Source organism: Dromaius novaehollandiae, chromosome 15 (assembly GCF_036370855.1).
Source record: "Dromaius novaehollandiae isolate bDroNov1 chromosome 15, bDroNov1.hap1, whole genome shotgun sequence".
NCBI lineage: Eukaryota > Metazoa > Chordata > Aves > Casuariiformes > Dromaiidae > Dromaius > Dromaius novaehollandiae.
The window spans coordinates 21,325,035-21,334,359 of NC_088112.1; the positions used below are offsets into that span (position 1 = coordinate 21,325,035).

Consider the following 9,325-nt stretch of genomic DNA (forward strand, 5'->3'; position numbering starts at 1 on the left):
GACTGCCTCTTCCACCAAATTCATGAGGAGCCCGCACTGCACTTGGACCCAGAGGTCAGTTCACCGCTCACTCGGGGCTGCCTGTTCAATGAGCAGGAGCAGCCACTACAGCCTTCACATGTGAACACTGCAACTCAACATACATGAAAGCTATCATAGCACCCGCACGGCATCAAAAGAGGAAAGGACAATTGCTCATTTTAACCCAAGAAGCAATAATTCCTTTTTCTAACCACCCCTTATAATTAAGTAAACTCTTTGGTGGCTGGAAATAATGATTAACAACCTGTTCCTACTCAAAATATATTAAGCAGCATGAAATTATTTGAAGCAAAAGGGAATCTTAAATCTGATGAGAAACAAGGGAGAAGGGAAGGGCAAATGATGGAACATCCTGGAGTTTCAAGCAATACAGTAAGTGAGAAGGTATTAAAATAATTGTGACAATTCTAGCTCATTGTTCCCTTGGGTTCCACATGTCTGCCTGCACAATGTGAAACACAAGGTGGCAGGTGGATGCCGCTTTTTCCTTCTGGGTTTTCTAAGCACAGCATGATAGGCACTCTGACCCTCTAAGGAGCTCCTAGGTGCCATGAAAATTAACAGCAAAAACATTGTCAATAAGACCACCATTAAAAGGAGTTACAAATAGCTCTTTTTTGCTATATATTATCTCATTGTGAGATAAAGTTTATTCATTTTGCTTCCTTTAAAAGTCTACATGAGAAACCAGAAATGTTACTGCAACAGTATGCAGAAAACATCTCATAGCATCATAATGCCTTCCCTTCCCCGCCTCCAAACAATGTATTCCCAAACTGCTTGTTTAAGTTAGTTCAAAGCTGTACAAGGGTAACCTGAGAATTGAGTAAAGCTGAATGAATAGTACCATGCAGAGGTCTGCCAACACTAAAAGCCACAATAAGCGATATAGCAGAAAGCACAGCAAGTCAGAAGCATTCAAGAAGCACATAGATTTAAGGATATTAAGCCACCACTGTCCATCTGCATAGTCTGTTCTTGTTTCATGAAGCAGTTTTTTGGATGCACTACACAAAGCTTGGCAAAATAACTACAAGGGAATTTTCCAATTGAAATACCATGATTCTACGTTCTCTCTGCACCTCCTCACCATATTCTCTCATGGCTCAGGATATCTGCCAACAAGAACATTTACTACAGCTAGCAGCTTCTCATTATAGCAGATCTTTAACAGCTTTGCCATCCTACTCAGATTTACTTAAGTCAATAAACAGAAACTCTCAGTAAACAGAGAAATCGGCTCTTGCTTGAACAAGCAGGACACCTGGCTGTAGGGTTTTCAGACTGTTTATACACATTCTTTTCACAGCTGTTACTCAGAAAACCAGCATGAATAATGAATTACAAGAGAATGAGCATAATGTTATAACCACATTTCTGGAGAGTGGAAGCGTGTGTGAGCACACGTGTGCATGCACACGCCATTGCATATAAACCATCTGCTAACGAAGAAGGGAAGAGGCAGAAGGGACATTAGCACCTCCTACCTCAATAACCAAGATTAAAATAAATGACTATAAATCAAATATGTTTTATTCAAACAGAGAATGAAAGAACTTACTTGTATAGAAATGCCTAAACCCTGCAGAAAATAAATCTATGTAGGATAAATACTGCCTACCTTCCTGGCTTCTTCTCAGTAGTATCTCTAGAAGATAAACATGTCATGTTGGGCAGGTAAAACTAGGATTTCCTTTTATTTAGGTGAGAATAGCTACCTTCCTCTGCAAGAGACTTGGAGAAAACTTGTAAGGGTCCATTAGGCTCAGTTTCAGCCTTGGGCTTATAAGAAAAACCCCATGCAAGAACTGTGAGCAGGCAGTTCGCACACTGCTCTGTGCTAAGGCTATAAGATGTCCCAGGACAACAACTATACTCCCCTGGCCTGCCCAGCTATGTGAAGTGTTGTCCACACAAAGATCAGTACAACACACTCCTCTTAGAGGAGAGCTTACATCACTGCCTTACCTCGGGTACTATTCTCACTCTAGCAAGAAACCACTCCACTAACACTGCCTGAGCTGTACTTCGCTGCATAGCATAGCAGCTGTTGATTGCTTTGTTCCTTTCCTTCCCCTGAACATCCCCAGCTAGCAGGGCTAAAAAGCCAACCAGATACATATCATACAAACATTTCACTTCTTCAGGAGTGAGAGACCTCAATGAATCACTGCTCCCACTGGAAGAGTGCTCTCAGACTTTAGAGAGTACTGGCAGAAGGAAAAAGACTGTAAACAAAGTAGACAAGGATGGAATTTCCTTTAGAAGTTAAAGACTGAATTCTTTATTTAATAAGCCTTCTAAAAACTCTTGTTCAGTAAGATTAAAAGCATGGATCTGATCTAAAAAGTCATTTACATGTCTACCAGGCCTATCAGGTTTTTTCCCCCATCTCATCTAGGATATTTCATATCCAGTCACAGGGGTTCGAGCTTCCACAAGAACCAAAAGGCAGGCCTTCTTCAGGCCAGATGAGGAAACTCACCTGTTACTCATCCTGTCCCTCTGATCAAAGAAACAGGCTGCCTCATTCTCCTTTGTAGGCCACAGAAGGAGAGTGCGACCCTCACAGAGCCTTTCTTTAGAGAGGAGGCAGCAAATCTACCTACAATACTTGGCCCCCATCCCTTGGGAGTACTGGAGCCATTAGGCTGAATTTCACAGTAAGCCACAGTTAGAAACGCTGAAGAACATGAATCCCTTCTCCTCCTCCTTCACCCCAGAAGAGACTCCCAACAAGTTTTAGTCAGTTGGTACAACAGTGCATTATCAGGAAACTTGTACGGGAACAACAGTAAGAATGGAACCTAAATAGGCAGTGGCAGTCCCATAACCACACTTTGCTACAGAGAAATAGTTTGTGAAACAAAATACCTTGCAGCAACAAGACGCTGTCAAAGTCTGATTAATATTATTTCTTTGAATTACACAGTAAATCAGCACTGCATAACTACTTTCAAGCTGATGACACAAATAAGGATTACAATTTGGCTCTTCTTCTGTGCTTGACAAAGCTCAAAAATTCACTTAGAAAACCACAGTTAAAATAGCTGCTTCCACATTGAATCTAAATTTAAACTATTACAGAATAATCTAACAAACAAATCACTGTTTCAAAGTCACCTCTGGCCACAGATTGGCTCTTGGTTTACACATCAGAGCTGAGGCTCCTATGCCGGGCTCTGAAGTACTGTCTATCCTTATACAAACAGCAATCTGAGGCTGGGCTCTTGGATGAGCCAAGCCTGTTAGAGGTTTCTCCAAATGCCAGTGCTTTCTACCCTCTGTCTCATCACTCACAGCAGCAGCAGGGAGTACTGAACTGACTGCATGGCTGACTTCATCCCCAAAACCCAAGATTCCCCAAAACCCAAGATTCCCCAAAACCCAAGATTCCCCAAAACCCAAGATTCCCCAGCATTGTTTCCTTTCAATGTTAGGTGCCTCAGCACATACAAGTTCTTCTCCCTTATGCATCAAAGAACTGCTTTCCAGCTCCTCTCCCCAGTATACTTCAGATTTGCAGCTTTAAGCAACATATGCCTACATCACTACCTTTCTTGCCAAAGCACTTGATGTGAATCTGAAAAGAATTATGATTGCCTAACAACTAATAAAACATGATTGTATTTTTCAAGACAGGCCAAAAGACAAAAGGAAGAGCTGTTTGCTTGCACGCATTAACAAGGTAGCAGTACTTTTAGTAAAAAATTGTGTGTGTTCCCTCTAATGTAAAATGGATCTTGTAATCCTTAGTCATGTAAGCTTAAAAACTATAAGCATCTGGATTAGCTCCCAACAGTTTTTCTAAAAGCATAGCAAAAAAAAGAAAAAACACTTTGGCACTGTGACAGAAAATTCATGCTAATCTAAGGGACCACAAATCTTCCTGTATCTTACTCTGCAGGATCAGTAAGCTCATCCCATATGAAGCAATCTAGTGTTAAATCCCACCCTATTAATGAAGATAGGCCAGCAGGATTGCAAGTTTTGTCATTTCCTAGTAGAGCTTGTTCTTCATCATTGAAATTTAGGCTGAATTTTACTGCACAGAGCCTAGAATTTTAGCTTATCAAGAGCTTCAGATAAGCTTCCATATACTCATGCCACATTAAAAGCAATCTCAGTGTTGAGAAACAAGTTTTATATAAAACAGGTCTACTGTCAGTGAACTATTTCTTTCGACTGACATCAGAAATTGAGTTAAAGTTGAGATACCACCTCAAAGGTTTGGGGGTTGAATCTATTCTAAGATCACCTTAGAATACGCTTCCAAACATGCCTTACATTCTCAAGTGTATAGAAAACTATATACAAGAAGATCAGAACTAGTCATAGGAAAAATATCCATCTACATGTTTATAGCTTGCTCCTTGGAAGTTTGTCAATATAACAGCATGAAAATAAAACAGGCTGGATCCCTAACTTAAACCTAGAATGAAAAACTCCTTATACTAAAGGGTAAATCACGCTCCCTCTACTGTTACCGACTGAAATAAACCATCGTACTCTGGGCTTGTACTTCCTGCACTGAAGAGCTACATTAAAAAAAAAAAAAACACACACACAAGAAACTAAGATATACAAACAAGAAGTAAAGTTCTTATGTATTAGTGTCAGAGCAACACCAATTTACAGCCGTTAACTAATTTTCAGCCTGTAAGAGTGGCAGTTATTGCTGCCATATATTTACAACATACCTGGGGGATTACCTCCTAGGTCCTTAATGTCAGAAAGCCGAAGTATTAATCTGTTGAAGATGGCTGTGGTGTCCTTTCAGCTCAGCTTTGTCCTCAAAAAGCACCTATAAACTTAAGAGGCAAGACACTTTAGGTAAAATGTCTTCTGGGAAAAACCTGCCTTGAATACTTACTATTGAGGAACATGTGTGATTACTGGCTACGAATACTAAATACTACAAAGCCAAGCAGCTCAAAGTCTTTTTTCCAAGATAAAGACATTCTTTGCTGTTTAAAGCGAAGTTATGCCTGTCTGGCCTCAAAGGCATGTTTTGCATTACCACAGCATAGCACACCATTGTGCCCCGTTTGAGCTATGGTAGCCTTCTAGGTAATGTTTTTAGGTTTCACACTGCCTACCTTAGGCTATATTTGCACAAGCCTTTTTCACAAAGGCTTAGAACAACTGCATTGTACCACACATTCACAATTGTCTGTGTTCTGGCTTATCACCACAGATCAGCCGATAGGCAGGAACTCAACTGCACATCTGTGTTTTACATAGAAAAAAGTAAAAACATTTTTCAGGAAAAAAAATCAGGTTAAAACAAGAAGCTGGGTAAGGGTGAAACTATACTAAAACATTAAAATGAACTGGGAGTTATTTTAAATAATGTCAATGGTTCTGAATATCTCTAGGGATGCAGATTTATTTCCAGTAAGAATGGGAACTCTGAAGTGATTCAGGAACTTTCCAGGCAGAGACAACCCAGCCGCTATGATTCAGACCTGAGACAAGTTACTGCATGGCAGCTGAGCTGCTAAAGTGGTCCATGTACACACACTTACTCTTAATCCATCGAAGATGGGAACAGAACAAGTGAGTTTTGAACTCCTTCATATGAAGTTGTAGTCAACATTTGCTTTGCCTGAAGGCTGCAGCAGACTGCTAACACACATACAGCCTGTTAAAGCAACTCTCACACAGTAATTTTTCTAAGCGCTGTGATAATACCAGTCATATTTAAATTCAAAGGCAAGGCAATAAGAAATCAGCCCTTCCACTTTTTAGGAGTGGACCTTTATTTATTACAGGGCATTTTCGGGGGGGGGGGGGGAAGGAGGAGGAGGAAAACTGTACTTTTATTAATACATGCTTGGTTTGGCTTTTTCCAAGGAATATGAACTTCCTCCCGGCTTAGGCCACCCGACAGGAGACAGAGGAAGTGCTGGAGCAGCTACAGGGAGCGACAACCACACAAGGACAGAGGTTTCACTTGCTAACTCCAGAGCTAATTCCAGTAATTAGCAGTTGAGCTATGGGCGTTGCTCAGAAAGGCAGCTGGTCGTGATTTACAGACACCAAGCAACGCTGAACGTCTTTTGGAAGCTGCTCGAGTGTTTAATTACTCTTGTTTAAAACTGGAACTCGATTTCCAGGCAGTTCCGAACTACAGCTTTGCTCTCGCTGTCAGAACACCCCCCGCCCTGACATCCAGCCCCCCAGGAACTTGCAGGTCACCTTCTCTCCGCATGGAGAGCTGGCTGCCACCTCCTGCGCTTTTCCCCAGGGAAAGGCCAGGCTCGCTGTTTATGTCTCCCCGCTCCGTAAAGCACCCTTCGGCAGAGCAGCTGCCGGCTGCTGCCCCCTGCCGCACGCCGGGGCCGCGCCACAGGCGAGCCCGGTCCCACCGGGGACCGCCGGAACGGAGCGGGCTGCGGGTTATCGGGCACCTACGAGCGGCGCCGCGTTTTACCCGGCAGCGGCCACCTCAGCCCAAAAGCCCGTCAGGAGAAAGCCTGAGGGCACCGGGACCCCCCCCCCGGCTCTGCCGCGGCGCCGGGCGGCTCCCCCACCGCCCCAGGGCTGCGCTGACGGCCGCCCCCCCCCCCGGGCGGGGCACGGCCTCGCCTCACCTGCCACCCGCCCCTGAGGCGAGACCTCCCCCTCCACATCGCGCGCCGCTCCCGCCACCCGCCCCTGAGGCGAGACCCCCCGGCGCGCGCCGCTCCCGCCACCCGCCCCTGAGGCGAGACCCCCCGGCGCGCGCCGCTCCCGCCACCCGCCCCTGAGGCGAGACCCCCCGGCGCGCGCCGCTCCCGCCCTTGAGACCCCCCGGCGCGCGCCGCTCCCGCCACTCGCCCCTGAGGCGAGGCCCCCCTGCGCGCGCCGCTCCCGCCCCTGAGGGGAGACCCCCTGCGCGCGCCGCTCACCGCCGGCGCGCGGCCCCCCTCAGCGCGCTTCTAGAACCGCCCCGGCCCTTCCAGCTGCTGCCGCCGCGCCGCACCAAGCCGCGCTGCCCGGCCCCGCTCCTATTGAGCCGCCGCCACGTCGGAAGCCCCGCCTCCCGCCAGGCCCCGCCCGCGCACGCCGTAGTGCCGCGAGTAGCTGCGCGGCCAGGCGCCCCTCTCGTTTCCCCCCCTGCCCGCGGCCCCGCGCCGGGCGCCCCGCGCTGAGGCGTTGGCCGTTGGGCACCGCCGCCCTCCGCCGGGGCTCCCTGGCGGGAAGGGAATTAAGCGGATAACGAAATTAAGCCCGAGGGGAAATTGGGGGCGGTGAATCGCCGCGGGTCCGCACGCAACGCCCGCTCCTCTCCGAGGCTCGCTGGCCCCGGCCGAGCCCCTCCGCCGCCGCCGGTCCCCCGGGGCGGCCCCCTGCCCGCCTCCCCCGCGGCCTAGAGCAGCCGGTGGCTCCGTGAGGAGGGGGAAAACGGCGTGTGAAAGGCAGAGGAGGAGAGAATTTCTGCACTGAAATATCCCGACGAGACGGGGAGGGCGTGAATGAGCCCCCCGCCCCCCGAGGACACCCGTCTGTCCTGTTTTATTTCCCCAAACACGCGGGTTAGGAGTGACCATCTTCATTACGAGTCATAATCATGGTAATGATTACCTTAGCCAAAAAATAACGTATTTTAAATACGAAGTAGAACCAGAAACTGAAGCAGACCGTGCAAGACACGAACAGCTAACTTCCTACTCTGAATATTCACTCCACCGTCACAAAGTCAACTCACTGAACAGAGTGAGCTGCAAACTCTGTGTGTACAATATATATATACAATATATTGCACTGAAAAAGCAACTCTATATACAATATATTGCACTAGCAAACTACATATACGATATATTGCACTGAAAAAGCAAGACGTATGGAAATGACTCATCATAGCAGAATTCACAGAGAAAGTGGAAAAATAGCAAAACAAATATCCAACCCAGGGGTATAATTTCATGGAGGCTTTTAGCAACTGCTGATACCATGAACCGCAATCAAAGGGTCCGGCTGCCTGTCACCAGCGCTTCCAGGCAGGATTCCATACGTCACACATATGTGTGCTTTATACATCACGATTTATTTGGATAAGGTTAATTCCTGTTTAGAAAGAGTTGTCACTGTCAGTAATAAAAGCAATCTGCAAGTCTGCAACTCCCCTATAGATACTGGTACACTTTAGAGGCAGTAATAGCAATATAGTCTTAAAAGAGAATTCAGAGACAGAACTCTTATACAGCTCTGATGCTCTTTTTTAACCTATTTTTATGTTAGACTTTTTGCTTTCACATTATTAATAAAGAAATAGATACTCTCCTCTATTTTAGTGGGAAGGGCTACAAGTGGATTTAGGGATTTCAAAGGGATTAGGACATGAATCTGCAGCATTTGCTCATGTGAATCATGCAGTCCTTTTAACTGTATGTCTAGACCGTATGATGTAATATTGGCATAGCCTTGACTGCTTCGTGTTTCTAAGTACTGTACAAAGGATTATCCATATAAAGCACCAATTTTGCTTTAGTTATATTTGCTTTGTAATTCTTTTACGTGTTCTAATGAATTTTGCAAAACACAAAGTTAAATTTAGCTGGTTATCATCCATCTAATGCACTCTCTTAGGAAACTGGGGGGTTTCGAGGTAAATCACAGTGGATGTGCAGTGTTAGATGGTCTGCAGCTGGGTGAATTTCCAGACCTACTGTAAGGATGTGGGAGCTGCCAGATTTATTTTATTAACAGTCCATATGGGCAGTGCATTTTGATACTCATTATGTGCTTTATTGCGTGTTACAATTAATTCTCATCTTGATGGATTTACATGTCTAGGGAAACCAAAGTATAGTGTTAGACCAGTAATAAACATTCAGAGTTTTTGCATTTTTATCTCTACATGATTTTTTGTATCTCTTCCTTGGCATAAGGTGAGGGTCTGAAACAGGGAAGGAGTTGCCAGGGAACTGGTTAAGGGGGACACGCAGGCATGGGACCAGGTCTAAGCACTAGCAGGGCAGGTTCATTTTAGAGCTCTTTTTTGTGAGCTCTCTTCTGAATTGGAGAGCAGCACTCAGCCCTGAAGGAGCCAGTCTGAGCCCAGCTGAGCCTGCAGCGTGGCCAGGGCTGGGACCAGGAGCATGCACCAAGTTAAAACCAGTTCCTTTGCTTCTGCCCCGAAAATGAGCGTGAGAGATTTCTGGTAGGAAAGACGAAGGAGGAGTAGACATCGCCCACTCAGCCAAGGTCTAAGGAGAGGAGGGAGTAATGGCTGGAGGTGTATTTCAAGCACCTGATTCTGCCAGCTTGGACTCATCTCCCTTCAGGACAGCCCCAG

The 9,325-nt window shown here is 46.0% G+C and overlaps 1 protein-coding gene across 6 annotated transcripts in view; it reads right to left on the reverse strand.

The window, feature by feature from the left end:
- Positions 1-7,071, reverse strand: part of P4HA2 (prolyl 4-hydroxylase subunit alpha 2) — a 31,887-nt gene extending 24,816 nt beyond the window's left edge. For 3 of the 6 annotated variants that reach the window (XM_026118281.2, XM_026118280.2, XM_064521156.1), the window contains exons 1-2: positions 6,936-7,071; positions 4,743-4,853 (exon numbers count right to left, since the gene is read on the reverse strand). The gene's annotated coding sequence lies outside the window, so the exon portion shown is untranslated. The remainder of the gene's footprint in view (positions 1-4,742; positions 4,854-6,935) is intronic. The other 3 variants (XM_026118275.2, XM_026118279.2, XM_026118276.2) reach the window with 2 other exon arrangements.
- Between the last annotated feature and the right edge of the window lie 2,254 nt (positions 7,072-9,325).